This window comes from Sminthopsis crassicaudata, chromosome 1 (assembly GCF_048593235.1).
Source record: "Sminthopsis crassicaudata isolate SCR6 chromosome 1, ASM4859323v1, whole genome shotgun sequence".
Classification (NCBI taxonomy): Eukaryota; Metazoa; Chordata; class Mammalia; order Dasyuromorphia; family Dasyuridae; genus Sminthopsis; species Sminthopsis crassicaudata.
In genome coordinates this window covers 253,627,183-253,649,542 of record NC_133617.1, presented here as the reverse complement: position 1 = coordinate 253,649,542, position 22,360 = coordinate 253,627,183, and positions in this window count along the sequence as shown.

Genomic DNA, 22,360 nt, shown 5'->3' with positions numbered 1-22,360 from the left:
TATATTTCTTGTATAAGATGCATTGTTGGATTCTGATTTCTAATCTAGTCTGCCCTAGCCTTTTGTTTTATAAATTAGCTAATACCATTCACAGTTAGAAACATGTTTACTTCTGTTTACCTATTTTTTCCCTCTTTTTATTCTATCCTTCTTCAAAAGTCATTATGATTTTTACCATTTCCTTAATTTACTTTCCCTTTTACCATCCTCCCCATATTTCATATTCCCTTTCCCACTTATTCCTCTATTATGTAAGATAGAATTGTATAACCAACTGAATTTTATTTTCATGTATATATGTATGTATACTTACATCCTTAAATATACGCTTGTGTTTTTTCCTTTATTTGAGAGTTTTCATTTTGGAAATTCTTTCTGGTGACTGGTGGATTCTTTCAATATCTATTTACCCTCTAGTTTTCAGATATAAGCATAGATTCCCTTGATAACTTTTTGAAAGATGATAATTTGGCTTGGTCTCTCGGTCTCTTTCTGTCTCTGTCTCTCTGTCTCTTTCTCTTTTTCTTTCTCTTCCTTTCCTCTTGATCCCTCCCATTATCATAGCCTTCCTGTAATACAATGATTTTTATTAATTTTCAGATTATTTAATTTTTTGATCATATTTTCCTTTTTTAAAAATTCTTTGACTTCCATTTTTTTCTTAAAATTTCATTAGTTTCTACTTGTCCAATTCCAATTTTTAAGGAATTAATTTCTTCAAAAAGTTTTTTTTTTCACCTTTTTCTCCATTTGCCCAATTCTTCTATGAAGTTCTTTTCTTTAATGAATTTTCACCTTTACCTCTTTGCAAATTAGTAAAATTCGGCCTATACTATTAAGAATTTGTATTTTTGTATTTCCTTTTATCAACTTTTTCTCTTTTCATAATTTTCTTGTTTTGCTCCAATTTCTCTCAAATTTACCTCTACTATTCTCATCTCTTTCTTTACTCTTCTGCAATTTCTTGTTCAGTTTAATTCCAATTAGTATTTTTTCAGGCTTTATTTATAGTTGTTTCTTATATTGCTATCACAAAATTGTATGCCTCCCAAAAGGAGTAAATAACAGAGTCATAATAATGTGATTGCCACTTATAGGAAAGTGCTATTACACCATTATCATTGTATATTCTCCAATAATGATGAAACTTAATGAGGTCAATTTTTTTTTCTTTTAATTAATTTATTTTTAATACACATTGCTTTATGAATCATGTTAGAACAGAAAAAAAGAGCAAAAGGGAAAAATTATGAAAGAAATAAAAAACCCAGAAAAGTGAATGTATCATGTGTTGATTTATATTCAGTCTCCATAGTTCATTTTCTGGATACAGATGGCACTTTCTGTTCAAAGTCCATCTTGTAACTCAATTCTGTCCAAAGTCTATTGGGATTGCTTTGGATTGCTAAACTACTGAGAAGAACCAATCTTTCACAGTTGATCACTGCACAGTCCTGCTGTTCTTGTGTATAAATGTATTCTTAGTTCTGCTTGTTTCACTCAGCACCAGTTCATGTAAATCTTTCCAGCCCTTTCTAAAATCAGCTTGTTCACTAATTTTTAGAACAATAATATTCCATTATCTTCCTATATCATAATTTATTCAGCCATTCCACAACTGATGGGCATCTACTCACTTTCCAATTCTTTGCTACCACAAAAAGAACTGCTACAAACATATGGATTCTTTTACCTCCTTTATGATTTCTTTGGGATACAGACCCAAAGATGTCATTGCTGTGTCAAAAGATATATAAACTTTTATACCCCTTTGGACATAGCTCCACATTGCACTGGCAGAATGGTTAGCTCATTTCACAACTCCACCAACAATGCATTAGTTTTCCAGGTTTCCCACATCCCCTCCAATATTTAATCATTATCTTTTTCTGTCATTTTAGCAATCTGGGAGGTATGAAATGGTACCTCAGAGTTATTTTAATTTTCATTTGTCTAATCAATAGTAATTTAGAGCATTTTTTCATATGATTATGGATGGCTTTTATTTTGTCATCTGAAATTTATCTATCTGTTCATAGCCTTTGAAGATTTAGCAATTGAGGAAGATTTGAATTCTTATAAATTTGACACAATTTTTTTATATATTTTAGAGATGGCATCTTTATCAGAAACACTGTCTCTAAAAAAAATTACCAGCTTTTAATCTTGTTTCTGCTGGTTTAGCTTGTGGAAAAAAAATTCAAATTTAATGTACTCAGAGTTGGTCATTTTGTCTTTCATAATGTTCTGTAGTTCTTCTTTGAGCATAAATTCCTTCCTTCTCCAAATATCTGAAAGCTAAATTATCCCTTACTCTCCAAATTTGTTGATTGCATCATCTTTTACACTCAAGTCATGTACCCATTTTGACTTTATGTTGGTCTGGGGTGTGAGATGTAGTTATACATGGAGTTTCTGTCATATTATTTTCCAGTTTTCCCAGCAATTTTTGTAAAAGAGTGAGTTCTTATTATAGAAACTTGAATTTGAGTGTTTATTAAATACTAGATTGCTATAGGCTTTATTATTTTGTCATGTGGATGTAATATATTTCACTGATTTATCACTCTATTTCTTAGACAGTACCAAATGGTTTTGATGACTGCTACTCTATAATATAGTTTTAGGTTTGATATTGCTGAGCCACCGTTCATCAATTCCCTTGAAATTTTTGACCTTTTGTTCTACCAGGTGAATTTTGTTATTATTTTCCTAATACTATAAAATAACATTTTGACAGTTTGATTGGTATGACCCTTGTCATTTTTATTATATTATCTCAGCTTAGCCATGAGCAACTGATGTTTTTCCAATTGCTTAAATCTATTCTTTGTGTGAGAAGTAATTGTGTTCTTATAATTCTTGGTTTTGTCTTGGCAGGAAGACCCCCAAGTATTTTATTTTGTTTATAATAATTTTAAATGGAATTTCTCTTTCTATTTCTTGATGATGGGCTTTGTGAGGAATATATAGAAATATTGTAGATTTATTTTATATCCTGCAACTTTACTAAAGCTTTGAATTGTTTTCAGTAGGTTTTTGGATGATTTTCTAGGATTCTCTAAGTATATCATCATATCATCTGTAAAGAGTGATAGTTGTATTTCCTCATTGCCAATCTTAATTCCTTTAATTTCTTTTTCTTTTCTTATCGCTTAAAACTGAGCATCCTTGTTTCATCCCCTGATGTTATTAGGCTTACATCAAGCTTTTCTCCATTACAAATAATGTTAGCTATAGGTGCTATGTTCTCTAGTGTTTTTAATAGCAATAGGTGATGCATTTTATCAAAAGATTTTTTCTGCATCACTTGAGGTTATCCTATGTTTTCTGTTGGTTTTATTATTGATATGGTTGATTATGGTAATATTTTTCCTGATATTGATCCAGCCCTGAATTCCTGTTATAAATCCTACTTGGTCATAATGTATTATCCTGCTGATAAACTGCTATAATCTCTTTGCTAATATTTTATTTAAAATTTTAGCATCGATATTAATTAGGGAAAATGCTCTGTGATTTTCTTTCTCTGGTTTAGCTCTTCCAGGTTTGTCATTTGTGTGTCATAGAAGGAATTTGGCAGGACTCCTTTTTTTTTTAACCTATTTCCCCAAATACTTTACCTATTATTGGAATTAATTATTCTTTATATTTTTGGTAGAATTCATTTGTGAATCCATTTGGCATAGAGATTTTTTTCTTAGGGAGTTCATTAATGACTTGTTCAATTTTTTTTTTTCTAAATTTTTTTCTATATGAGTAATTTATTTCTTCTTCTGTTAATCTGGGAAATGTTTATTTTTTAAATATTCATCCACTTCAGTTAGATTATTAGATTTGCTATCTTACAGTTGAGTATAATAATTACTGCTTTAATTTATTTTTCATTGGTGGTAAGTTCAGCTTTTTCATTTTTGATGCTGTGGTGAATTGTGTTTTTGTTTTTTGTTTTTCTTTCCTTTTTCTAATCAAATTAACCAAAGATTTATCTATTTTGTTTTTGTTTTTGTTTTTGTTTTTTCATAAAACTAACTCTTAGTTTTATACATTAATTCAAGTCCAAGGATTTCAAAGGTGCCAACAGATGATAGTGAAGGTCTAGTAAAAATATGAGCGAATGAGTGTGATCAAAAAAATAATGCAATACTATAACCTTTCTTTATGGAGAGAAGGCAAAAGTTTGATTGAAAGAAAAATAAATAAAAGCAAAACCTAAAGACTTAAAGGTCACATAAGCAACAAAATGGACATTTTCTCTGATACTCAAAATATCTGAAACCTTTTAAACCCATAAATGACATGTCAAAGATAAAGAGAGTACTTTTAAATGCTCCAAAGTTTCTATATCCAGAATCCAAAAGAAGGCTGAAAATCAGAAACACTCACTGATCCTGAACTTACTAAACACACCTCTCAAAGCTCCCATCCTGCTAGCAACAAGTTTGCAATAGGAAACACAAATAAATTATACAGATTTATAACAATCCTATACTCCATGCCCACCTACTTCTTTCTAGTGCTGCAAAGACCCCATCTCCAGGATACAGATTGAGCCTTAAGATTGAGATTTACCACAGTACTTCAAAAGCTTATATGGGAGGCAGCAACCAAGAAGTACCAGTGTTATAACGTTATTAACTTAAAGGTATCTGAACAGGCTTTGAACTAATGGTGATAGACCAGAAAACTAAGGAACAGAGTGAATGGGAGCCCTGTATGTGGGAAATTATGTAGTACTCCACTGAGCCTGAGCTATGAGTACATTATTCAAAAGGAGTCTGTTCTAATCATCCAAAATTGTTAGGACAGAGTTTGAGGCGAATAGTAAATTTTTCAAAGTAGGAAGAGCCTAAGATTCATTGAGATCAAAGTCCATAAGAAAACAGAGAGGAATCAAAAATTGAATGTTAAGAAAAATAAAGCAGTTGGAGAAAGGGCAGGGAAAGATTGAAGGAACCGAAGATTTTATGAAAAAGAAAACTCAAAGACCTTGAATGTAAACAGATAAATCGAAAGAAAAGAAGAATATATGGCCTCCATATCTAGTCAAGAATTATACATTTATGAATAAATACTTCAAATTAAAGTAAAATTATACTTGATTAGACAGAGGAACCAGTAGGCTTTGAAGGGAACATGAAAACAGAGTGTGGTTTGCTAAATGGTTTAAAAGAGAAATAAGAAATGTATATGCAGAATTTATGTCTCAGGACATATGAATATGCAGGACAACAATGACAAAAATAATGAACTGTGTAGAAAAACTTGAATCTGCAGTGGCAAGCCTTACCAAAGAAAGAAAAGGAAGAAGAATAGATTAAGAAAACAAATACATAACAATCAAGGACAGTTTAGAAGGAAAGAAACAACAACAAAAACATAATAAAAGACATTCACTATGTAAGCAAAATATACTGAAATCAAAGACAAGATGTGTAATGACAACCTATGGTTGTTTCCCAAAAATGTTGTTCTCCCAAAGCAACATGGGAGAGAAGGGAAGGATGGAAAGAGAGAACTAACACTATAGTTGAGGAAATTATATATATATATATATATATATATAATATTTTTTTTTTTTTAATTTCCTGGTACTTCTAAGCATGGTAAAATGAAATTCCAATTGATAGAATTCACAGATATCCTCTAGAGAAAAAAAAGAAAAAAAACCTGTAAACTCCAAAAGACACAGTAGCTGAATTTAAAATTCATTTTAAATACACAAAGTTCCACAAAAATCAGAAAAAAGACCTCAAGTGCAAATTTATGAATCTAGAAAAAGGGAAGTGGTCTAAAGACTCAAAAAATCTTTATATCAAAATTTTATGATACTGGTGTGTGTGCATATGCCTGTGTATATATGTATTTGTGTGTGTATGTATGACTAATAGTTATTGTCCAACAGATAAATGTTCATATATATGAACAAAAAGAACCACAAAATATTCACAATGACATTAAAATTTTCCACATTACTTATTTTTTAAAAGGCAAATCAAAACAATCCTGTATTTATCAAAAATGAAAAAAAATGGCAATAGCCAATGTTGGAAGGGTCATGGGGAAATAAGCATACTAAAATATTGTTGATGGAGCCATGAAATGATACAATCATCCGGGAAAACAATTTTGAATTATGTAAATTAATTTAATTAAATTTCCATGCCCTTTCAACCTAAGATTCCATCACTCAAATTATATCCCAAAGAAGCAATTGATAAGAAAAAATGTTCCTATATAACAAAATATTTATAACAGCACTTTTTGTATTAGTTAATAATTAAAACCAAGTAGATGCTTGTCAATTAGGGAATGACTAAATAAACTGTGGTACATGAATGTAATTGAATATTACTATGTTGTAAGAAATGACATGTATGATGAATACATAAAACATGGAAAATCTTATATGAAGCAATGCAGTGTAAAGCAAAAAAGAAACATAAAAACAATGTATACATTAACTGCAATAATTTAAATGTAAAGAATAGCACACCAAAAATCAAAGTAAATATCATAAAATTGTAAAAATCAAATGGAGATTCACATAAAGAACTATTAGATGATAAACCTAAACTATCCCTTTCATGAAAGGAATAGCTCTATTGCGCTTAAACATCATATGTATTTTCAGCCTTTTTCAATGTATGGATCATTTGTATTGACCTTTTATTCCTTTTTGAAAAAATTTTATCTGTGGCTAACATGACAGGAAAAGATGTTAAATTTTGGAGGGAATGTGGAAAAACTGGGACAAAATTGTTGGTGGGAGTTGTGAACTGATCCAGTCATTCTGGAGAGCAATTTGGAACTATGCCTCAAACTGTGCAAACCCTTTGATCCAGAAGTAACTGAACTGGGCCTGTATTCCATTAAAAAAGGAAAGGGATATGCAAAAAATGTTTGTGGCAGCCCTTTTTGTAGTGGCAAGAAACTGGAAACTGAATGGATGTACATCAGTTGGAAAATGGCTGAATAATTTATAGTATATGAATGTTATGGAATATTATTGTTCTGTAAGAAATTATCAGGGGGGCGGAGCCAAGATGGCGGAGAACATACAAGGCACTGTGTAAGCTCCTTTCTTCCCTCACAACCAACTAGATTTAATCAGCCTCAGAAATAGCGCTGGACTGATAGAATCCACAAGGACTGGAAGCACGACTTACCAGCTGAAGAGAATCTGGAGTTTCAGCGGGAAAGGTCAGCTCCCAGGGGAGGAAGAAGAAAGGCCAGCGCAGACGGTGGGGTAGTGGCACACTGCGCCAATCGCGCTGGGGAGGGCTCTGGGATCAGAGAATCCACTGACATAAAAGAATCTGGCACAGGCTGTTAGCTCTTCTCTGCTTATAAAACAGCAGTTCAGAGGAGAAATATAAGCCACTTTCAAATTTAAAACTAGATTGGATCTTCCTGGATCCCAGGGGTGACTCAGCAGATCTCGACACGGGGGTGTGGCCGATATAGGAAATCCAGGCTTTTACCTCGGGGTACTTAAGAGATTGAAGAGTGGGAGGGGCGGTAACTCATAGTGCCTGGCTCGGCTGGCTGGAGGCTGTGGAACGGAAGTCCCAGAGAAGCAGAACCTTTGAACTAGGGACTGCGGTTTCTGGCAGACAGTTCCCAGTTTGAGCGCAGGGGCTTTTCACATCACCTGCTGCAGACATCCACGCCCCACCGGGACACATAGGTTAGGCTTTGAGTTGCCTTTACTGTTCAGTCTCAACCTCAGGGAAGCCGCTAAAACACAGCGCCCTCAGGGCACAGCAGTGCTGGTCACCTCTGAGGCACTTCCAGGGAGGGGGTGGGGAACTCTCTCCCAGAGCTCTCTCTTAGCTCAGGCGCAGGGGCCGCTGCATCCATCCGGTCTGGGAGGAAGCTGGTAAAGCAATAAATAAATAATTTCCTACCCCAGGGACAGACCCCAAAAGATTTTTTAAGTATGAGCAAGAAGCCCAAAAAAACCATAGATTCCTTCTATACAGAGAAAGAGCGGGTATCCAACCCCGAGGAAGTTAACAGCAGAGAGTCAGCAGATAACAACCTAAAGGGGAACAATTCCTGCCTCCCATCACATAACTCTCTCCTTGAAGAGACTATTAAAAAGTTAAGAGAGTTTGAAGAAAAATGGGGAAATGAAAGAGAAGCTATGAAATTGGAGTTGTAAAAAATAAAGAATTCACAGGAGATGCAGGGAAACAAAATTAGTGAATTAGAAAAGGTAACAAAATCACAGGAAAGTAGGATTTCTGAAATGGAGAAGATAAAAAAGTCTCAAGAAAATAGGATTTCTGAATTGGAGAAGATAAAAAAGTCCCAAGAAAATAGGATTTCTGAATTGGAAAAAGAAAATAATTCTCAAAAAAAAAATTAGGGAAATGGAAAAAAATTCAATAGAGCAAAATAACTCATTTAAAAATGAAATTGGGCATTTACAAAAAGAACTAAAAACTGTGAATGAAGAAAATAACTCCTTAAAAGTCAGGATGGAACAAATAGAAATGAATGATTCACAGAGAACCCAAGAATCAGTCAAACAAAACAAAAAAATGAAAATCTGGAGAATAACGTCAAATACTTACTGGGAAAATCTATAGACCTGGAAAATAGATCTAGGAGAGATAATCTGCAGATCATTGGACTTCCCGAAAACTATGACCAAAAAAAGAGCCTAGATTCTATTTTACAGGAAATTATCAAAGAGAACTGTCCATAGATAATAGAAACAGAGGGGAAAGTAGATGTTGAAAGAATTCATCGAACTCCTTCTGAAATAGACCCTAAAAAAAGAACACCACGGAATATTGTGGCTAAGCTGCAGAATTACCACACAAAAAAGAAAATCCTGCAAGCAGTTAGAAAAAAACAATTTAAATACCAAGGTGCCACAATAAGGGTCACACAAGACCTGGCTGCCTCCACATTAAAAGATAGAAGGGCTTGGAACCTGATATTCTGAAAGGCAAAAGATCAAGGATTGCAACCAAGAATAAACTACCCAGCTAAGTTTAGCATCTTTTTCCATGGAAGAAGATGGTCATTCAATGAAATAGAGGAATTCCATATGTTTCTAAGAAAAAAAACCAGACTTAAACAAAAAATTTGATCTACATCCACAAGACTGAAGAGAAACAGAAAAAGGTACACAGAACCCTTGAGAACTACATCTCTGTTGTGGGTATATAGAAAGTACGCATGGATAATTTGATTTTACTGATATAAAAGAAAAAAAAAGGAGGGGGTGTAGTAAAGGGAAACGGGTAGTATCAGAAAAAGGGGAGGGAGTGATAAAAAGAGGGAAACTACATCCCAGGAAGAGGCATAGAAAATACACCATATCTGAGGGAATTTAGAGAGGGGGAGAATCATTGTGTAAATCTTACTCTCATCAGAAGAGGCTCAAAGAGTAAATAATTGTCATATTTGTATTTCAGAGAATTCTCTCTCACCTCATTAAAAGGGGGGAGAGGAAAAGGGAAAAGGAAAAGGAGAATAAGGGAAGGGACGTGGAGGGAGGGGGGAGGGACACTAAAAAAAAAAAAGGAGGGCTGCGCGTCATAAGGGGGGTCTATAAATTGAATATTGGGGAAGGGGTTCAGGGGGGTCAAGGGAAAAAGCATAATCTGGGGATGATATAATGGCAGGAAATACAGAATTAGTAATTTTAACTGTAAATGTGAATGGGATGAACGCTCCCATCAAACGGAGACGGATAGCAGACTGGATCAAAAATCAGAACCCTACAATATGTTGTTTACAGGAAACACACTTAAAGCAGGGAGATATATAGAGTAAAGGTAAAAGGTTGGAGCAGAATCTATTATGCTTCAGGTAAAGCCAAAAAAGCAGGGGTAGCTATCCTTATCTCAGATCAAGCAAAAGCAGAAGTTGATCTAATTAAAAGAGATAAGGAAGGAAACTATATCCTGCTGAAAGGTAGCATAAATAATGAAGCCATATTGATGCTAAACATATATGCACCAAGTGGTATAGCATCTAACTTCCTAAAGGAAAAGTTAAGAGAGTTGCAAGAAGAAATAGACAGTAAAACTATAATAGTGGGAGATCTCAACCTTGCACTCTCAGATTTAGACAAATCAAACCACAAAACAAACAAGAAAGAAATTAAAAAAGTAAATAGAACATTAGAAAAACTAGGTATGATAGACCTTTGGAGAAAACTGAATGGCAATAGAAAGGAATATACTTTCTTCTCAGCAGTTCATGGATCCTATACAAAAATTGACCATATATTAGGACATAAAGATCTCAAAATTAAATGTAGGAAGGCAGAAATAATAAATGCCTTCTTCTCAGACCACAATGCAATAAAAGCTACATTCAGTAAAAAGTTAGGGATAAATAGACCACAAAGTAATTGGAAACTGAATAATCTCATCTTAAAGAATGACTGGGTGAAAGAGCAAATTATAGAAACAGTTAATAATTTCACCCAAGATAATGACAATGATGAGACATCATACCAAAATCTGTGGGATGCAGCTAAAGCAGTAATAAGGGGAAATTTTATATCTTTAGAAGCTTATTTGAAGAAAATAGAGAAAGAGAAGATTAATGAATTGGGCTTGCAACTTAAAAGGCTAGAAAAAGACCAAATTAAAAACCCCCAACCAAAAATTAAACTTGAAATACAAAAATTAAAAGGAGAAATCAATAATATTGAAAGTAAAAAACTATTGAATTAATAAATAAAACCAAGAGTTGGTTTTATGAAAAAGCCAATAAAATAGATAAACCTTTGGTAAATCTAATCAGAAAAAAGAAAGAGGAAAATCAAATTGTTAGTCTTACAAATGAAAAGGGGGATCTTTCCACCAATGAAGAGGAAATTAGAGAAATAATAAGGAGTTACTTTGTCCAATTTTATGCCATAAATTTGATAACTTAAGTGAAATGGATGACTTCCTCCAAAAATATAGGCTTCCTAGATTAACAGAGGAGGAAATAAATTGCTCAAATAGTCCCATTTCAGAAAAAGAAATAGAACAAGCTATTAATCAACTCCCCAGGAAAAAATCCCCTGGACCAGATGGATTTACATGTGAATTCTACCAAACATTTAAAGAACAATTAGCCCCAATGCTATATAAACTATTTGAAAAAATAGGGAATGAAGGAGTCCTACCAAACTCCTTTTATGATACAGACATGGTACTGATACCTAAACCAGGTCGATCGAAAACTGAGAAAGAAAATTATAGACCAATTTCCTTAATGAATATTGATGCTAAAATCTTAAATAAGATATTAGCAAAAAGACTTCAGAAAATCATCCCCAGGATAATACACTATGTTCAAGTAGGATTCATACCAGGAATGCAGGGCTGGTTTAATATTAGGAAAACTATTAGTATAATTGACCATATTAATAATCAAATTAATAAAAACCATATGATCATCTCAATAGATGCAGAAAAAGCATTTGACAAAATCCAACATCCATTCCTACTAAAAACTCTTGAAAGTATAGGAATAAATGGATTATTCCTTAGAATAATCAGGAGCATATATTTAAGACCTTCAGTAAGCATAATATGCAATAGAAATAAACTGCAACCTTTCCCAGTAAGATCAGGAGTGAAACAAGGTTGCTCACTATCACCATTACTATTCAATATAGTACTAGAAACGCTAGCCTCGGCAATAAGAGCAGAGAAAGAGATTCAAAGAATTAGAGTAGGAAATGAGGAAATCAAACTATTACTCTTTGCAGATGACATGATGGTATACTTAGAGAACCCCAAAGACTATGCTAAAAAGCTATTAGAAATAATTCAGAATTTTAGCAAAGTGGCAGGATACAAAATAAATCCACATAAATCCTCAGCATTCTTATATATCACCAACAAAGTGCAACAGCAAGAGATACAAAGAGAAATTCCATTCCAAACAAATGTTGAGAGTATAAAGTATTTGGGAATCCATCTACCAAAGAAAAGTCAGGAATTATATGAGAAAAATTACAAAACACTTGCCACAAAAATAAAGTCAGATTTAAATAATTGGAAAGACATTCAGTGCTCTTGGATAGGCCGAGCGAATATAAGAAAGATGACAATACTCCCCAAACTAATCTATTTATTTAGTGCTATACCAATCAGACTCCCAAGAAACTATTTTAATGACCTAGAAAAAATAACAACAAAATTCATATGGAAGAATAAAAGGTCGAGAATTGCAAGGGAACTAATGAAAAAAAAGTCAGATGAAGGTGGTCTAAGTGTACCTGATCTAAAGCTATATTATATAGCAGCAGTCACCAAAACCATTTGGTATTGGCTAAGAAATAGAACGGTAGATCAGTGGAACAGATTAGATACAAAGGACAAAAAAGGGTACATCTATAGCAATCTAATTTTTGACAAACCCAAAGATACCAACATTAGGGACAAAAATTCATTATTCGGAAGAAACTGTTGGGAAAACTGGAAATTAGTATGGCAGAAATTAGATATGGACCCACACTTAACATCATATACCAAGATAATATCAAAATGGGTCCATGATTTAGGCATAAAGAATGAGATAATAAATAGATTAGAGGAACAGAGAATAGTCTACCTCTCAGACCTGTGGAGGAGGAAGGAATTTATGACCAGAGGAGAATTAGAGATCATTATTGATCACAAAATAGAAGATTTTGATTACTTCAAACTAAAAAGTTTCTGTACAAACAATACTAATGCAAACAAGATTAGAAGGGAAGTAACGAATTGGGAAAATATTTTTAAAAGTAAAGGTTCTGACAAAGGTCTCATTTCCAAAATATATAGAGAACTGACCCTAATTTATAGGAAACCAAACCATTCTCCAATTGATAAATGGTCAAGGGATATGAACAGACAATTCTCAGATGATGAAATTGAAACTATATCCACTCATATGAAAGAGTGTTCTAAATCACTACTGATCAGAGAAATGCAAATTAAGACAACTCTGAGATACCACTACACACCTGTCAGATTGGCTAAGATGATAGGAACAAATAATGATGAATGTTGGAGGGGATGTGGGAAAACTGGGACACTGATACAATTTTGGTGGAGTTGTGAAAGAATCCAGCCATTCTGGAGAGCAATTTGGAACTATGCCCAAAAAGTTCTCAAACTGTGCATACCCTTTGACCCAGCATTGCTGTTATTGGGATTATATCCCAAAGAAATACTAAAGAGTGGAAAGGGACCTGTATGTGCCAAAATGTTTGTGGTAGCACCTTTTGTTGTAGCTAGAAACTGGAAGTTGAATGGATGTCTATCAATTGGAGAATGGTTGGGTAAATTGTGGTATATGAAGATTATGGAATATTATTGCTCTGTAAGAAATGACCAGCAGGAGGAATACAGAGAGGCTTGGAGAGACTTAAATAAACTGTTGCTGAGTGAAATGAGCAGAACCAGAAGATCACTATACACTTCAACAACAATACTGTATGAGGATGTATTCTGATGGAAGTGGAAATCTTCAACATAAAGAAGATCCAACTCACTTCCAGTTGATCAATGATCGACAGAAATAACTATACCCAGAGAAGGAACACTGGGAAGCGAATGTAAATTGTTAGCACTGCTCTCTATCTACCCAGGTTACTTATACCTTCGGAAGCTAATAATTAATGTGCAACAAGAAAATGGTATTTACACACATATATTGTATCTAGGTTATATTGTAACACATGTGAAATGTATGGTATTGCCTGCCATTGGGGGGAGGGAGTGGAGGGAGGGAGGGGATAATTTGGAAAAATGAATAAAAAAAATTAAAAAAAAAAAAGAAATTATCAGGAGGATAATTTCAGAGAGGCCTGGAGAGACTTATATGAAATGATGCTAAGTGAAGTGAGCAGAATCAGGATCATATACAAGGCAACACCAAGATTATATGATGATTTGTTCTGATGGACATGGCTCTCTTCAACAATGAGATGATTCAGGCCAGTTCCATTGATCTTGTGATGAAAAAGCCATCTACACCTAGAGAGAGCACTGTGGAAACTGAGTGTGGTTCACAACATAGCATTTTCATTCTACTTTTGTGTTTGCTTACATTTTATTTTCTTTCTCATTTTTTTCTAATTTGATTTGATTTTTCTTGTGCAGCAACATAACTGTATAACTATATATGCATATATTGGATTTAACATATATTGTTACCTTGTTAACATATATTGGAGTACTTGCTATCTAGGAGAGGGGATGGGGGAAGAGAGGGGAATTGGAACACAACATTTTGCAAGGGTTAATGTTGAAGAATTATCCATGCATATGTTTTGAAAAATAAAAAGCTTCAATAAACAATAAATAAGTAAATAAAATATTATATGATGAACAATTCTGATGGATGTGGCTCTTTTCAGCAATGAGGTGATTCGGGCCAATTCACAAACAATCTATTCAAATGGACTTGTGAGAAAGAAAGCCATCTGCATCCAGGGGGAGGACTGTGGGGACTGAGTATGGATGGGATTTTCACCTTTTTGTTGATGCTTGCTTTCTTTTTGGGTTTTTTTCCCCATTTTTAAAAATCTTATTTTTCTTGTGTGGCATGGTGGATATGGTGGTATGTGTAGAGGAGTTGCACATGTTTGGCATATATTGGATCACTTGCTGGGGAAGGGATGAGATTAAAGGGAAGGAGAAAAATTTGGAGCACAGGGTTTGGAGAGATAAATGTTGAGAGCTTCCTATGCATGTATATTGAAGATAGGAAGCTATTATTTTAAAAAACTCCTATCTGTCATGGAAAATGGTATTTAAGAAGTGTGAAAGGAAGGGAAATGTAAGATACCATGGTGGAATAATCTGTTAGGCTGGCCATGTTGTTTGAATGCCAAGTATTCACTTGCCAAAAAGATTATTTTTTGGAGAACTCATATAGGACAAGAACTCAAGATGGTGAGAAAAATATGATACAAGTACACTCTCAAGGTCCCTCTTAAGAATTTAAAACTGGATGTATGACATGGGAGAAAAGGACTACCCAGCATGCCAGTCCTCATCAGATAAGTTGCAGTGCTTTACAGCCAAAGCAAAAAACACAGGATGTGCAAAATTAGAATCCATCCCAATTGTTCATAGGTTCAATTTGTGTCAACCTGTTGCATAGCATTTCAAACTCATATTGGTCTGATCAGGCACAGTCAGATACACTAAAACTTGACTCTAACATAGTGATGTCATTTTGATCCTCTTCAAGAACAAACCATAACAACCAACCAAGTCTGATCCTGCGATTTCTTTCCAACATTGTCTCATAAAAATAAGCATCATTATTATGTTACAAAGGACTTCTTGAGGAATATACTTAATACAACACAGTGACAGCACCAACATATCTATAGACAGCTTACACACAGAGAAATCCAACTAGAGACATGAGATCCTGTCTGTTTCTATTTCACCCTTTACCAAGATCAACAAGTCTAATATCACTGTCATGAGTAATCCTATATCAGCAAAGAAGGTTGGCTCTTCCAGTTTTTTTATACTGACTGAAAGTGTACTTAGGAGATTGGAACTTTGCTTAGGATCATTGGTAATTAATCTTTCAATTTTTCCACTTCAATGGACTTGCGTTGCTTAATGCAGTAACAGAATGGGAAAATTCAAAAGTCAAGAATAAAAGTCAGATATTTCAGCAACAGACGAACTTTAGGTTGAAAGAGTTCAAAATTTCAATACTTGGCAAGTATTGGCATCTTCTCATTCAATGATTGTAAAAGGACAAATGGTCTCTTAGAGGGGGGAATAAGTATTTATGTGGTACCTACTATATGTCAGATACTGTTAAGGACTTGAATGTTTAGAATATTTCCAACCATAATCTAAATTGATATGTGAATCTACTATATACTGTTCATGAGAAGGCACCCTCAAGTGTCTTTCTGAATATCTCTTAAGCTATAGGAGTCATAATTTGAAGGGTTCTTTTCCATTTAAGAATAATTCCAATGTTAAGATCTGTTCTCTTACATTAATTACTGATATTTGAACAGAATTTTATGGCAAGTCATAGGATATCTCTGTCCAGTTTGATATCACTTAATTTATTAGCATTCTGGATTTGTAAAATGCTTTAATATTTTAAAAGTAATTTTTTAAACCATTGTACATGATTTTCAAATAGTCTTTTGAGGTAGGTATCCTTATTTTCAGGAGTAGCTAAGTGGCAAAGTACATGGAGCATAGGACCTGGAGTTATGAAGATCTGAGTTCAAATTTCTCATCAGATATGACCAGATTTGTAACCTTGAACAAGTCACTTAATCCTGTTTGCCTCAGTTTCCTCATCTATAAAATTAACTGCAGAAGGAAATGGAAACCACTTTAGGACTTTTGCCAAGAAAACCCTAAATGAGATCATCAAAAGGCAGACATGACTGAAATGAATGAAGACCCATTTATTACTGTTTTGCAGATGAAGAAATTGAGGATTAGAGAAATGATATTATTTGTTTAAATTTGTCTGGCTATTAAGAGAATTTGAAACCTGGTCTCTCATTGACCCTAAATTTAGTGTTCTTTAGCCTATGTCATACTGTTTCTGTAGGCCTGAATCTGCTTCTCTGTAACACATTAGATTTAATTATATCTACAGGAACAATATAATGTAAGTCACCTAATATTCTCTTCCAGAACATAATCAAATATTTGATAGTAACTACCATGTCTTATAAATGTTGGTCCTCTAAGCTAAATATGCACAGTTTCTTCAACCAATCCACTTATAGAATGGATTATCCTCACTATCTTGGTCACTCTGATCTGGATATATTCCAGCTTGTCAAAATTTTTTTGAATCATGGTTCTAAGAAATGCAGCTGTGTATAGTAGATAAAAAAGAGTTGCCCTTAAAGTCAGTAAGGTCTGCAAACAGATCCCACCTGAGACACACAATTTAACTTTGTGCAAGTCACACAATGTACCCAGATAAATTGCTAAGACATTTAATTTATAAAGAATCTGTCACCACCTGCATGGTATCCAGAGCTTCATGTGCCAATGAACTCACAGGTTTAAAAAAGTGGAAAAAAAAGTTTTACAAAAAGGAATTACAATTTCCTTATTCAAAACTCCCTCTTGAAAGTCTAATCTTAAAAACAAAAGTAATTCTAAGGAACAATATGTTAGATGTGTTGTAACTTATACTGTTACAAATCCAACTAATTGCATGTTCATGCAATTTACATACATCTCTTATTTATGAGAATATAAGACTTTCACATGTGTGAAATAAAAAAAAAATTAGGCTAAATTATCTCTAAAACTTTTTTTTTCATTTTATGATTACATATTTTCCAGAATCTAGCATTCATTTTACTTAGTATTGCTATTAAAAGGGGTGACAGAAGGTAAATTCTTTAATAACTTATTATTAATGGCTCTAAATTATCAGCACATTTTTTCTAAATGTCCACAAACAGTACATTTAATTAAACAATATAGAATTTTACTAGGCATTGATATCAAGTTCACTGATTCCTAATTTTCAGAATTGCTTTTTTTTCTTTTCTGAAACCTGAAATATTGTTCAGCTTCAATCTTTTATTTTTCCTGTTCTCCATAATTCCCTTAACATTACCAAATATCACAAGGTTTTTGAACACCTGAGATATAATTCATATGGGCTTAATTAAGTGTGTATATTTCTTTCTGATAGTATGTTTATTAAAAAAACTGCTTCCCATTAAATATATAGATATATAAATACATGTAAACATGCATGTATATTATACAGACATGAATTATATACACATATCTGTTTGCAAATATCTACATGTGTATAAACGCATTTTGGAATGAAAGAAAAAAGGGAGAGCAGGATTCTTTTTGTGCAATCACTACTTATATAGAGAAAAATTGATTTTTTCATGACCTCTGTCATAGTTATTAGAGTGTTATGGCTACTTATATTGCCATAATCCCAAAGAGATCAGCTCAAAAGCAAGTGTTTCCAAACAATTAGTTCAGCAATAAATTTAAGACTACTTGCTTTTTCCAGGCAAAGGAAAATGCCATTATTTTCTCTGAGGTATATGGTCTATATTTCTCCTTCCTTTCTACCCAAAATTTCCAGAAAAATTAATTTTACTTTTAGCCTCTATATTCTCTCTTTCTAGACACTTCTAAGGTCCCTTCTAACTCTAATTGTATAAACAGATGATCCTAAAGTCTCGAGAATTTTACAATTTGGGGGAAGTAAAACATAGACAAGAAGAAATAAATAATACAAACAATAATAAAATGCAGCATATGCTTAGTAGGATTGACTAAAAGCAGGCAGAAATGTCACTAGGATAAAGGAAAAGAATGAATTCCCCATGGCATATTCAATGTCCTTCAAAATTGAACATATATGAAGGGGAATTATGATCAACAAATGAGAAGGAAAGAACACTCCAAATTAATTATTTGAGACAATTAAAATAACTATATTTTCCCTTTTGTGTCATGAAATATTCAATTTGCCCTCCAACAGCTGAAATGACTGTACCTTCTTTATTCAACATAAACATGATATGTTTGAGAAGAGACTTTGCACTCAACCCTCTCCAAAAAAGCACAAAGCACTTTTCTTCACTAGAAAATGTATAAACAGCCTTACTTGTAATGTTAAGGGGTGGCATAGAGGTGGGAGGGAGAAATGAAAACATATCTTAAAACATAAATCTCTTATCATACAGGATTCCATGACAACCAGAACAGCAAATGGACAAAACACTAAATTCATTTTAATATTGGGAAGGACAAACCAACCATTGTATTATTGTCTGAAGTACCTGCTGAAAGAACATAAAAATTCCAACTGTATACTAACCCCATGCTCTCAATCTTTTAAAATCCTGAGTCTACAGTCATTCTAGTCTAGTCCTTTAATATTTTTTTCTCACATAGGAGTGATTGTCTGTCACTGACATTTTCTTAATTCCCTTAGCAATCTTTGTACTTATTACACAATCTTTTTAGATGACTATAATTCTGATCTATCTTCACATGACTTTCTAAAATCAGTACTTATGCAATCCTTAATTCAAAAATGTCAAGAATAGTGGGGGAGGGAAAGAAAAGGATAGTAGAGGGAGAATTTGCTCAGAAACTTTAATATATGTAAAGATGTATATAAGTCAATAATATAGCTTGAGCCTGGACAGGAGGTATGTGAAAAGAAAAAAAGAAAAAAAAAAAGTGTTTTTCATCCACAATAATGAAAGCATCCTGAATGAAGGAGATGCTGAGCCTGTTATACTTGCTCTGGTCAGATTAAATTAAGGAAATTATGTATAGTTCTAGGGGCCATAATTTAGGAAGGCTATTTATAAACTGGAGTAGAAGAGAGACAGGGATAGGAAGGAAACTGAAAACCATGGGAAATGATGATGTGTTAATGGAACTAAGAGAATTTATCCCAGAAAAGAAAGAGCCTTTGTTCTCTATCCTTAAATATTTAAAGCCTTATTATGCAGAAAATGGATTATGTTAATTCTGTTTAGAGCCAGACTGCAAAAGTAGGAACCCATAGTTGGAAGCTTCAGGGAAACAGATTTTGCTTCAATACAAAGAAAAATGGAACCAAATTACTAAAGTAGCATAAAAATAATAGTACTAATTAACATGTACATAATTATACATATATGTGTGTGTGTTTGTGCAATATCATGTAACCTCATAACCTTGAACAAAATTTATTATATTATATTATATCAATTTTACATGAGGAAACTGAAGCAATTGGAGGTTAAGGGATTTGCATAGGGACGTGTGGTTTAGTAATTTCAATCATTAATTTTTCCTAATTCCATTTGGATTGAGGGTTTTTTTGTTTTTTGTTTTTTGTTTTTTTTTGGAGGGGAGGGTTTCCTATTAGGTTTTTAATTTTTTTTATTTTTTATTGACTTTTAATTTTTTTTTTTTTTTTTTTTTTTTTGGTAAAGAAAGTAGAATGATTTGTCTTTTCCTTTTATAATTCATTTTGCAGATGAGTAAACTCCACTCCACCACATAGGATTTAGTAACTTGCTCCAGGTCACACAACTAATAACTGTCAGAGGCCAGTTATGAATTCATGAAAATTAGATTCTTTATTCTGGCACTCTATCTATCTGGCATCTATTGTGCCATCTAGCTGTCCACTTAGGGAAATTGTAAATATATGAAGCAGGATTTGAATTCAGGTTTTCCTGATTCCACACCAAACATTATGCCTCCTATCTGTCCCATTCACTAAATGAATACCTTATCTATTGGGACTGATATTTTGCTCACACAGAAAAAGGAAAAGACAGTATATCCTTGTATGGTGAACTGGCCATGAACATAAGGGAAAGAGATAAAAGGGAGAGTACTTATTCAGCTCTAGTTGACCTCTCTGTCTTCTGATAGACTGTCCCTCATGCTTAGAATGCACCTCTTCCTCATATGCATCTCTCTCAAGCTCTCTTCAGGAATAATATCATATTCATTCCCCTGTTTAAAGTATTCCTGGAGCCTCAAGAGTTACTTGGTAGTGCTCCCTTTCTTTCCAGATTTACCTTGTATGTACTTTTCTGAATAGAAACTATAACTATTCCTAGCACCCCCTCCCCCCACACATAAACACAAAATTCACTTAAATAGAAGTGAAACAATTTGGGGTCAAACATTATTTTGCATCTCTCTTTACATCCTCAGTTAATAAAAAGGGAGGTACAGAAAACAAAATGTTATGCAGAGGAGGCTGCTTAATATATGTTTATTGAATTATGAGAATAATTGAAAAAGCACTTATCTATAACCAGAATGTCTTAGTTTCAACTCCCAGTTCCCATTTCTTAAAATGATTAAAGGAAAGTCACTTAATATATCTGAATTTAATAACGCTTGTCCTGCTCATCTGCCTAATGAATTAAAGGGAAATAGGCAATGGGATAAAACATTGGACTTGGAGTAAAGATCTGAATTTTAGTACTATCTCAGACAATTGCCATTTGGGTGATGCTGGACAAATTCTTTACCCACTCTCAGCCTTAGATTGTTTATCTGTAAAATCAGGATCATAGCACACCTCCTCACAGATTTTTTCTGAGGGTCAAATAAATATATCTTAAAGCAAATCATAAATCAGTATGTAAATTCTAGCTATTGTAATTATTAATTCATCTGTTAACATAACAAAACATATTCATAACAACTATAGGAGGTAAACAGTGTAATATGAAGCTCTTCATAAATTCTAATATTACCCATAAATGTACTGTACTGTTATTCATTTTCTTTCAAAAAGCCTTCATGGATGCATCATTATAAAATGGTTTTATCTGAAAAGTTTGAGGACTTACAGATCCTATCATAATGGAATTGTCATAAATATGGAACCAGTAATAGGTCTTTTCTATATAGGTATCTAGGTATAGGATAAGATACCAAGTCCAAAAGGTCCCATAAGCATATTGACTGCAGTGAATGTTTTTGTTTTATTTGTTCCCTTTCAGGAATTGAGCAGATCATCTGCTAAGTCAGAGGGGGTTAGAGTTGTCTTATTAAAATGAAGACACATTTGGATGAAATCACAGATCCTTGTCATAAAAGAAAAAAAAATATATATAGATAGATAGATAGATAGATAGATAGATAGATAGTTGACATTGAACAAAAATCTCAGGATCAAAGGCTCATAGATTTAAAGCTGAAAAAGACCTCAGAGATTATCAATTCAAATTCCTAATTTTAGAGTTTGAAAAACCAAGGGCCAAAAAAGACAGAAGATTTGCCTCTGGGTATATAAGTGGCAATTGACAGAGAAAAAAACTGATGTCAAGGCCCCTCCTGATTTTGATCAGGCAAAACAATCCATCTCTGAAATGTATCCCCATTTAATCAGTGGTTCTTAGAATTGTTATTTATTCAAAATTCCCTAAGATTATAAAATTGTACATATCCTTTGTCTTCTAGTATCACTACTGAGTCTATATCCCAAAGAGAGCATAAAAGAAGGAAAAAGACCCACAATATACAAAAATGTTTGTAGCAGCTGATTGTGTAGTGGCAAGGAACTGGAACCTGAGTAAATGCCCATCTATTGGGGAATGGATGAATAAGCTATGGTATATGAATATAATGGAATATTATTGTTATATAAAAATGATTTCAGAAAAGGCTGGAAAGATTTACATGAACTGATGCTGGTAAAGTAAACAGAACCAAAAGAACATTGTATACAGTAACAGCAAGATAAGTGATGATCAACTATGATGGACTTGACTCTTAAAAATGTTGTGGTTTAGGGCAATTTCAATGAACTTGGGATGGAAAAGGCCAATTGCATCTAGAGAGTGAACAATGGAGACTGAATGTGAATTGAAGCACAG